Source organism: Rhinopithecus roxellana, chromosome 6 (assembly GCF_007565055.1).
Source record: "Rhinopithecus roxellana isolate Shanxi Qingling chromosome 6, ASM756505v1, whole genome shotgun sequence".
Classification (NCBI taxonomy): domain Eukaryota; kingdom Metazoa; phylum Chordata; class Mammalia; order Primates; family Cercopithecidae; genus Rhinopithecus; species Rhinopithecus roxellana.
In genome coordinates this window covers 96,872,793-96,884,285 of record NC_044554.1, presented here as the reverse complement: position 1 = coordinate 96,884,285, position 11,493 = coordinate 96,872,793, and positions in this window count along the sequence as shown.

The window sequence follows — 11,493 nt, the reverse complement described above, 5'->3', positions numbered from 1 at the left end:
GGACAGCGCTCGCGTCCGGGCGCTGCTGGGCAGCGGGGTCCGGGGATGACGTCTAGGGCTGCCCATGCCCACTTTTCCAGATTGTTCTGAATGTCCCAGTGAGCTGCTCCCGTTGGGTGGGCTCCTGCGCCTCAACCGCCTGCGGCACTCGACGTTTATTATCAGGGAATTCTCGGTTGCAAGATGGGAATTCCACCCCCAGCCCATTTTGCAGAGGAGGAAACTGAAACTGTCCTTTTGTCAGATGAAATGCGATGTTCGTTCCAGGAAAATAGGGACTCACGTCCGGGTGCGGTGGCTCACCCCTCTAATCCCCGCAGTTTGGGGGACAGAGACCAGAAGAGCGATTAAGCCCAGGAGTTCGAGACCAGCCTGGGCAACATAGTGAGACCCCACAAAAATAAAAGTAAAAAAAATAACTGGGCGTGGTGGCGCGCACCTGCAGTTCCAGCTACTTGGGAGGCTGAGGCGGAGGAGTGCTTGAACCCAGGAGGTGCGGGCTGCAGTGAGCTCTGATCACACCACTGCACTCCAACCTGGTCTGCAGCAAGACCCTGTCTCTAAAAAAGAAAAGAAAAATAAATACTCATTCCTTGTAAGAGTTTTGAGCATTTTTGTGGGCTGTTTTTCTACCTAGTCTTTCCTCCCATAGCCCAAAATGTCATAATAATCAATAATGATGAACCCAGAACATTGGGAGGCTGAGGTGGGAGGATCCCTGGAGCCCAGGAATTTGAGACCAGCCTGGACAACGTAAGTGAGACCCCATCTCTACAAAAAATTTTTAAAAAATGATCCAGTTGTGATACGTGACAGTAGTCCCAGCTACTTGAGAGGCTGAGGCAGGAGAATGGGTTGAGCCCATGAGGTGGAAGCTACAGTGAACCATGATCAAGTCAGTACACTCCAGCCCCAGGGGACACAGAGAAATCCTGTTTCTAAAAAAATAAGAAAATAGGTACTTCAGATTCACAAGTGCTTTGATCATTCTGTTTTGTTTTTGTTTTGTTTTGGAGATGGAGTCTCACTCTGTCACCCAGACTGGAGTACAGTGGTGTGATCTCAGCTCACTGCAATGTCCAGCTCCCGGGTTCGAGTGATTCTCCTGCCTCAACCTCCCGAGTAGCTGGGACTACAGGCGTGTGCCACCACACCTGGCTAATATTTATATTTTCAGTAGAGATGGGGTTTCACCACGTTAACCAGGCTGGTCTCAAACTCCTGACTTCAAGTGATCCGCTTGCCTCAGCCTCCCAAAGTGCTGGGATTACAGGTGTAAGCCACCGCCCCTGGCCAAGCAGTTTGTTTTAATGATAGTATTAAAGTGTACAGATTCAGAACTTACACAGTGTTTTTCTTTCCATGTAATTTGGAAAAAATGCTTGAATTGGCCATCTTTCCCTTATTCCCCCTTTAAACCGATGGAGCCGTCTTGTCTGTTTTTTCGATCATTATTCACAGGTCTTTCATTTTTCCGGAGGAGAAAATACACACTCTTCTTGAAATACAAACTTTTCTTGAAACGTCTCTGCGGTTTTTCCGTAGAATTGTTCCTGTGTGGTAATCTTCATGTTTTCCTTGTAATCACTACCACACACATCCTTCCCATCACATAACACAGTTTAGAACCTAAACTAATTTTTAATAAATGCAGAACATGATTCCTTTCATAGTTCTCCACTCTACAAGAGGCCTTCTGGTGCTCCCAGGGCTATCCTCTAACTGATGTGCTTGGAATGCCAGGAGAACCAGAGACGGAGGTGATTCTTAGGGCAAAGCTGCACTGTCAGGACATTTTTCTTTTTTTTAGACTGAGCCTTTTGTGACCCACTGGACTTGGGCCCAAACCGAGCTCAGAGCTTAAAAACTCCAACTGCGTCCCTGGGACTGAAAAACAGCAATGTTGGGGAACCAGGGAGTGCTGGGGAAACCACAGGCTCTTGTGAAAGGGCAAAGAGTAGCCGCAGAGAATTCCTCCCAGCAAATCCATGAAATCTCAGGAAATTAAATACACACTGACACTAAGCTCCCAGACTGTCATCACAAGAGGGCAAGGCAGTTATACACCAAGAGGAAGCATGTAGAAAAAATAAAATTGAAACCAAAATCCTCTTTCCCCAAATCCAGAGGCTTCCAATCAAATTGTCAGAGAGGTCAGGCAACACATCTTGGTTTGAATGATGCCTTGACTTTCACCGTTAGCTCACTTCCTGAGTTATGTTGCAGGATGTGAGGCTGAAAATCTCCTGGCATGCCAAGATCAGGACTACAAGATAGCCTGGTTTTCTCCCTGCCCATTCCAGCCTCCATTGGCCCAGAATGTCATACACACTTGATGCTGTTTGCCTTGTTTACAGTAAATTTTAAAAGTTCATTATCTTAGGCTGGGCCTGGTAGCTCATGCCAGTAATCTCAGCACTTTGGGAGGCCCAGGCAAAAGGATTCCTTGAGAACAGGGATTTGAGCCCAGCCTGGGCAATGTAGCAAGACTCCCATCTCTATAAAAAAGAAATATTAGCCTGGGTGGGGTGGCTCACGCCTGTAATCCCAGCACTTTGGTAGGCCGAGGTGGGCGGATCACAAGATCAGGAGTTCGAGACCAGCCTGGCCAACATGGTGAAACCCCATCTGTACTAAAAATACAAAAATTAGCTGGGCAACAAGAGCGAAACTCCATCAAAAAAAAAAAGTATTATTTGTTTTCAAGTGGATTTCTTTGTGATTTTAAGCTATTTTTTGTTTTTGTTTTTATTTTTATTTATTTATTTATTTTGAGATGGAGTTTCGATCTTGTTTCCCAGGCTGGAGTACAATGGCACGATCTCAGCTCACTGCAACTTCTGCCTCCCAGGCTCAAGCAATTCTTCTGGCTCAGCCTCTCGAGTAGCTGGGATTACAGGCATGTGCCACCACACCCTAATTTTGTATTTTTAATAGAGACGGTGTTTCACCACGTTGGTCAGGCTGGTCTCAAACTCCCGACCTCAGGTGATCCGCCCACCGCAGCCTCCCAAAGTGCTGGAATTACAGGCGTGAACCACCACGCCCAGCCTTTATTTATTTTTTGAGATGGGGTCTCATTCTGTCACCCAGGCTGGAGCACAGTGGCATGATCTTGGCTCACTGCAACTTCTGCCTCCTGGGTTCAATAGATTTTCCTGCCTCAGCTTCCGGAGTAGCTGGGATTACAGGTGCACGCCACTATGCCCGGCTAATTTTTGTATTTTTAGTAGAGACACGGTTTTACCACGTTAGCCAGGCTGGTCACGAACTCCTGGCCTCAAGTGATCCACCCACCTCTGCCTCCCATAGTGCTGGGATTACAGGCGTGCGCCATCGCGCCCGACAGTTTTTTGTTTTTTTTGTTTTTTTTGTTTTTTTTTGAGACGGAGTCTCGCTCTGTCACCCAGGCTGGAGTGCTGTGGCCGGATCTCAGCTCACTGCAAACTCCGCCTCCCGGGTTCACGCCATTCTCCTGTCTCAGCCTCCCGGGTAGCTGGGACTACAGGCGCCGCCACGTCACCCGGCTAGTTTTTTGTAGTTTTTAGTAGAGACGGGGTTTCACCGTGTTAACCAGGATGGTCTCGATCTCCTGACCTCGTGATCCGCCCGTCTCGGCCTCCCAAAGTGCTGGGATTACAGGCTTGAGCCACCGCGCCCGGCCTCAGTTTTTTGTTTTTAAACGGTGATGCTATCATTAAAATAATTGTTTCAGGCACTGCGGTGTTCCATCCATTTATAGATTTTTGGTTTTTTTTTTATTTTCAGTAGAGACAGGGTTTCACCATGTTAGCCGGGATGGTCTCGATCTCCTGACCTCGTGATCTGCCCGCCTTGGCCTTCCAAAGTGCTGGGATTACAGGCGTGAGCCACTGCACCCGGCCCCGTTTATGGGTTTTCTAACATTTTCATTAGCATTTGTAAAATTAGTCTATGCACTGCCAAAGCGAGCACTTTGTAGCATTTTCAAGATTGAGAGGCACAGCGTGTACCGAAAAAAACATTTCCTAGCTATATCTACTGTATAAGGGTGTCTCATCTGGGTAAAATTTGTCCCCGGGTATTGCTCTGATTAGATTTATGGAATTCGGAAGCTGGTTAGAAATTATGTAACCAGCACGTTTTATGCCTTTAACAAATATTGACCCAGTGCCTAGAGCCACTGCGAGGGGCACAGGAGCTTCCATTGTAAGGAGGGAAACTGACAGCAAGCGGCCAATGTTATGCTTATTTCAATGTAATTATGGACTGGGCCCGGTGGCTCACGCCTGTAATCCCAGCACTTTGGGAGGCCGAGGCGGCCGGATCACCTGAGGTCGGGAGTTCAAGACCAGCCCAACTAACACGGAGAAACCCTGTCTGAATTACAAACACAAAATTAGCAGGGCATGGTGGTGCATACCTGTAATCCCAGTTACTTGGGAGGCTGAGGCAGGAGAATCGGTTGAACCCAGGAGGCAGAGGTTGCAGTGAGCTGAGATTGTGCCACTGCACTCCAGCCTGGGCGATGAGAACAAAACTCCATCTCACAAATAAAATAAAAACATAATTATGATTAGTGTCAGAAAAGGGACTGGTGGGTTGTTAGGATATCAGCAATAGGCTAACACCTCGCTTGGGAGATCAGGAAGGGCTTTGATGGGGAGGTGCGTTTGGCCTGAGATGTAAATCCCCAATCTGAGATTTAAATGCTTATTGGCTTTGCCTGGAAGGACCACCTAATACCCTGCCCTGCCTCCCATTGCTCCGTACACTAACACCATGTTTATTGCTTTCTCTCTCTCTCTCTCTTTTTTTTTTTTTGAGTTGGTCTTTTTGTGTTGCCCAGGCTGGAGTGCAGTGGCATGATCATAGCTCACTGCAGCCTTGACCTCCTGGGCTCAAGTCATCCTCCCACCTCAGCCTCCCAACTAGCTGGAGCTACAGGCACATGGCACCATGCCTAGCTAATCTGTTTTATCCTTTGTAGAGATAGGGTCTTACTCTGTTGCCCAGGTATCTTGAACTGCTGGGCTCAAGTGATCCTCCCACCTCAGCCTTCTGAGTAGCTGGGACTACAGGCACATGCCACCATGCCTGGCCAATCTGTTTATTTTTTGTAGAGACGTGGTCTCACCTTGTTGCCGAAGCTGGTCTTGAATTCCTGGGCTCCAGCAATCCTCCTGCCTCAGCCTCCCAAAGTGCTGGGATTACAGGTCTGAGCCACTGAGCCCAGCCCCTGTTTGTTTATTATTGTTCTTGCCCACAATCTATATTTAGCTAGATTTGTTGCCTTGTTTATTGTTTGTTTCCCCACTAGAATGACAATTCTTTGAGAAAAGGAACTTTCTCTGTCCTGTTCCCATTGTATCCTCATTGCCTGTAGTGGCCCAGAGAGAGGCCCCACATTTCCTGAAGGGACGAAGGGATGAGTGACAGCAGATCTGGGGCACATGGTGGTCTGATCAGCCCGGGATGGGTGGGAGTGGGGGTGGGAGAGAGATGATCAGCCTGGGGCAGGTGGGAGTAGGGGTGGGAGAGAGATGATCAGCCTGGGACGGGCGGGAGTGGGGGCGGGAGAGAGATGATCAGCCTGGGACGGGCGGGAGTCGGGGCGGGAGAGAGATGATCAGCCTGGGACGGGTGGGAGTGGGGGTGGGAGAGAGATGGTCAGCCTGGGATGGGTGGGATTTGGGGGAGAGATGATCAGCGGGGGAGAGGTGGGAGTGGGGTTGGGAGAGAGATGGTCAGCCTGGGACGGGTGGGAGTGGGAGTGGGAGAGAGATGGTCAGCCTGGGACGGGTGGGAGTGGGAGTGGGAGAGAGATGGTCAGCCTGGGACGGGTGGGAGTGGGGGTGGGAGAGAGATGGTCAGCCTGGGACGGGTGGGAGTGGGGGTGGGAGAGAGATGGTCAGCCTGGGACGGGTGGGAGTGGGGGTGGGAGAGAGATGGTCAGCCTGGGACGGGTGGGAGTGGGGGTGGGAGAGAGATGGTCAGCCTGGTATGGGTGGGATTTGGGGCGGGAGAGAGATGATCAGCCCGGGAGAGGTGGGAGTGGGGGTGGGAGAGAGATGATCAGCCTGGGACGGGTGGGATTTGGGGCGGGAGAGGGATTATCCGCCCTGGAGAGGTGGGAGTGGGGGCGGGAGAGAGATGGAGCCTGCAGGGACCAGATTGTGCTGGATGAAGGCTAATTAGGAGTTGTGAGAAGCCCCGGAGGAGGTGGGGCAAAGTGACATGACCCAGTTTGGGTTTTAGATCATTCTGGTTGCCAAAGGCTGGGTGTAGAGGAAATATGTGTGGAAGTATTGGGCTTTGTTTTCTGATCTTTTAATTTCTAATTCTTTTTTACTTTTTATTTTTTGAGATGGAGTCTTGCTCTATCACCCAGGCTGGAGTGCAGTGGTGCAATCTCAGCTGACTGTAACCTCCTCCTCCCAGGTTCAAACTATTCTCCTTCCTTGGCCTCCTGAGTAGCTGGGATTATAGGCGCCCGGCACCATGCCCAGCTAATTTTTGGATTTAATTCTTAAATTATGGAACAATTCAGGCCGGGCTCAGTGGCTCACGCCTGTAATCCCAGCACTTTGGGAGGCCGAGGCAGGCAGATCATGAGGTCAAGAGATCAAGACCATCCTTGCCAACGTGGTGAAACCCCCATCTCTACTTTAAAATACAAAAAATTAGCTGGACGTGGTGACGTGCACCTGTAGTCCCAGCTACTCGGGAAGCTGAGGAAGGAGAATCACTTGAACCTGGGAGGCGGAGGTTGCAGTGAGCTGAGATCATGCCGTTGCATACAGCCTGGTGACAGAGTGAGACTCTGTCTCAAAAAAATAAATAAATAAAATTTTAAAAAATTGTTGAATGAATGAATGATCCTAGGGGGTTTCAGAAATACAGACATGATGAGATAAATTAAAATTTTATATTAGTCTTTTTATGTAGCATTCATACATAATCTTTATAGATTTGATATATTACAGATTTGAAATCCTTATGACAACTTCTCATATTAGTGTCCAACGGGAAATTTATGATTCTAATTTAAAATGTAAAGTTGAATCAGTTAAGTTAAACTTGTGATTTTAGATTGAAACCTCACTAGCTGTATCAATAGTATTAGGATATTTAAGAGAATTTGAGGTTCAACATATTACAAGGTTTTTTTTTTTTTTTTTTTTTTTTTTTTTTGAGACGGAGTCTTGCTCTGCCGCCCAGGCTGGAGTGCAGTGGCCGGCTCTCAGCTCACTGCAAGCTCCGCCTCCCGGGTTCACGCCATTCTCCTGTCTCAGCCTCCCGAGTAGCTGGGACTACAGGCGCCCGCCTCGTCGCCCGGCTAGTTTTTTGTATTTTTTAGTAGAGACGGGGTTTCACCGTATTAGCCAGGATGGTCTCGATCTCCTGACCTCGTGATCCGCCCGTCTCGGCCTCCCAAAGTGCTGGGATTACAGGCTTGAGCCACCGCGCCCGGCCTTACAAGGTTTTTAGCAAGGTGTGGTGGTGTGTGCCTATAGTCCCAGCTACTTGGGAAGCTGAGATGGGAGGACTGATTGAGCTCAGGAGGTCAAGGCTACAGTCAGCAGTGATTGCACCACTGCCCTCCAGCCTAGGCAACAAAGCAAGACCTTGTCTCAAAAAAAAAAATATTACAAGTTTAGTTTATTAGATTTATTAGATATATTTGAACTGGGTGCAGTGGTTCATGCCTATAATCCTAGCACTTTGGGAGACTGAGGTGGGCGGGTCACTTGAGGTCAGAGTTGAGACTAGCTTGGCCAACAGGGTGAAACCCCATCTCTAATAAAAATATAAAAATATTAGCCGGGTGTGGTGGCACACACTTGTAGTCCAAGCTACTCAGGAGGCTGAGGCAGGAGAACCGTTTGAACCTGGAGGCAGACGTTGCAGTGAGCCAGGATTTCGACACTGCACTGCAGCCTGGGTGACAAAGTGAAACTCTATCTCGAAAAAAAAAAAAAAAATTTGAGTACTTGGAAGGTTTGTCAGATAAGATACTCAAAAAGAAATCAATCAAATATATTTAATTTGTAAAAGTAGTTGAAAATGTTTAAAAGAACTTAATCACCAGGAGTTTGAGACCAGCCTGGACAATGAAGTAAGATCCTATGCCTACAAAAAAATTTTTAAAAATTATCTGAGCGTGGTGATATATGCCTCCCCAGGAGGCTGAAGTGGGAGGATCATTTGAGCCTAGGAGTTAGAGGCATCTGTGAGCTATGATTGCACCACTGTACGCCAGCCTAGAGACAGAGCAAGAAGACCCTGTCCCAAAAAAAAAAAAAAAAAAAAAAAAAAGAACTTAATTATATTACCCAAAAAGGTTTTTTTTTCTTTTTTTGAGATGGAGTCTCGCTTTGTCACCCAGGCTGGAGTGCAGTGGCACAATCTCAGCTCACTGCAAACTCTGCTTCCCGGGTTCAAGTGATTCTCCTGCCTCAGCCTCCTGAGTAGCTGAGACTACAGGCATGTGCTACCACACCCGGCTAATTTTTGTATTTTTAGTAGAGACAGGGTTTTACCATGTCGACCAGGCTGGTCTTGAACTCCTGACCTTGTGATCCGCCCGCCTTGGCCTCTCAAAGTGCTGCGATTACAGGTGTGAGCCACTGCGCCTGGCAAAGGTTTTTTAAATTTGTCCCTTACTTAAGTAATTTTTTTTTTTTTCGAGATGGAGTCTCGCTCTTGTTGCCCAGGCTGGAGTGCAGTGGTGCGCTCTCAGCTCACTGCAACCTCCACCTCCCCAGGTTCAAGTGATTCTCCTGCCTCAGCCTCCCGAGTAGCTGGGATTACAGGCATGCGCCAACACGCCCGCCTAATTTTGTGTTTTTAGTAGAGATGGAGTTTCACCATGTTGGTCAGGCTGGTCTTGAACTCCTGACCTCAGGTGATCCACCCGCCTTGGCCTCCCCAAGTGCTGGGATTACAGGCGTGAGCCACTGCACTTAACCCTTAAGAAATTTGTTGGCCGGGCGCGGTGGCTCAAGCCTGTAATCCCAGCACTTTGGGAGGCCGAGACGGGCGGATCACGAGGTCAGGAGATCAAGACCATCCTGGCTAACACGGTGAAACCCCGTCTCTACTAAAAAAAATACAAAAAACTAGCCGGGCGAGGTGGCGGGCGCCTGTAGTCCCAGCTACTCGGGAGGCTGAGGCAGGAGAATGGCGTAAACCCGGGAGGCGGAGCTTGCAGTGAGCTGAGATCCGGCCACTGCACTCCAGCCCGGGCGACAGAGTGAGACTCCATCTCAAAAAAAAAAAAAAAAAAAAAAAAAAAAAAAGAAATTTGTTTAAATAAAGTTTTCAGTGCACAGAAGTCATCCGAGAGTACACCAGAAACCCCACATTCCTGAGGGTGTTGCCACATTGTATTCTGAAGGATTGTCATAGGGTATACCCCTGCCAGCCACACATGGGAGGTAATTCTGTTCAAGGGCTATTCAAATGCTCCAATACTGTTATTACCAGTGAGAAAACTGAAAGCTAACTACGGAGATGCTGTGAGGCCGGGTGGCCAGTGCGCACTGAGTCAGTCTGGATCTCCGCCTCCCAGCTCCCCACCTCGGGCAGCTGCCTCTCTGCCGGTTGTCCCTGGTGTCCCCTTAATGAGTCTGCACCTGGTGACAGTCTTCAGGCCCTGCAGAGGCTTAGTAACTAGCAATTGTCCTGGGTAGAAAGGGTTGACATTCACTCCTTGCAATTCCCATCGAAGGTTGTTATTATCCCATTACAGGTGTGGAAATTGAGGCACGTGGTACCCAGAGTGACTTGGTGGGTAGGAGGCGGAGCCCGGATGGTCTAACCCAGAGCCCATGCTCCTCACTGTGTCCAACCAGCCACTCACCCGTCCACTTCTCTGAGGTCATCTTGGCCTCGCCAAGAGCTTCCTGGGTGCCTTGGTGGGCCGGGGTGAAGGCCACTTTATCCACAAAGAAGGCATGTCCACCACCCGAAATTCCCTCCCTCCATGCCTGTCTCCATCTCTGCCTGAATCTCTCTCTGCATCTGGTGTGTGTTGCTGAGTGTGTACAGGCTTTCTCCTGTGCTACGCTTAACTAGGTCACAGGGTGACCTCTGACTGGGCTCTCTCCACAAGCATCCAAAAGAAGCCAGCCATTTGACAAGGACAGCCCTGGCTATAGAGCCAGGACGGGACTCAGGCACAGCCAGTCTGCAAAGGACTGGCCCATGGGAGGACAGTTCTGGGTTCACTGCAGTGGGAGATGCAAAAATGAGTTAGACGAAAAGTGCCTGGTCTGAGTGTCCTGGCAGGCACGCGGGTGTCCACGCCCCACTGCTGGGTAGGCGCTAGATGGCACCGGGAGGGAAAAGCTACTGTGTCTGCAGGGCCCAGGCACCCCGAGGTATGACCTTTGAGCTGGGCCTTCAAAGGAAGCAAGCTCAAGTTCAAATCTGGTGTCCCTGAGCAAACGTGTCCAAAGAGGACATGTCCTTTACGCTTTTACACCCCTCACAACCCCTAATCACCCTGGACAGCTCCATTTTTAAGGGCAGGAGAAGATGTCTACCCATGACTCTAAGATGTATCTTTTATACATTTTTTAATTTTTTGTTTTTGTTTGTTTGTTTTTTTTGTTTTTTTGTTTTTTTTTTGAGACGGAGTGTTGCTCTGTCGCCCGGGCTGGAGTGCAGTGGCCAGATCTCAGCTCACTGCAAGCTCCGCCTCCTGGGTTAACGCCATTCTCCTGCCTCAGCCTCCCGAGTAGCTGGGACTACAGGCGCCCGCTACCTCGCCCGGCTAGTTTTTTTGTATTTTTTAGTAGAGACGGGGTTTCACCGGGTTAGCCAAGATGGTCTCAATCTCCTGACCTCGTGATCCACCCGTCTCGGCCTCCCAAAGTGCTGGGATTACAGGCTTGAGCCACCGCGCCCAGCCTGTTTTTTGTTTTTTTTTTTTTGAGACGGAGTCTCGCTCTGTCGCCCAGGCTGGAGTGCAGTGGCCGGATCTCAGCTCACTGCAAGCTCCGCCTCACGGCTTTACGCCATTCTCCTGCTTCAGCCTCCCGAGTAGCTGGGACTACAGGCGCCCGCCACCTCGCCCGGCTAGTTTTTTGTATTTTTAGTAGAGACCGGGTTTCACCGTGTTAGCCAGGATGGTCTCGATCTCCTGACCTCGTGATCCGCCTGTCTTGGCCTCCCAAAGTGCTGGGATTACAGGCTTGAGCCACCGCACCTGGCCAATTTTTTGTTTTATATTTAATTTAATTTATTTATTTACTGAGACAGAGTCTCGCTCTGTCATCCAGGCTGAAGTGCAGTGGCACCGTCTCAGCTCGCTGCAACCTCCACCTCCCGGGTTCAAGTGATCCTCTTGCCTCAGCATCCCAAGTAGCTGGGATTACAGGCACCCACCACCATGCCCGGCTAATTTTTATATTTTTAATACAGACGGGGGTTTCACCATGTTGGCCAATCTGGTCTGGAACTCCTGACCTCAAGTGATCTACCCACCTCAGCCTCCCAAAGTGCTGG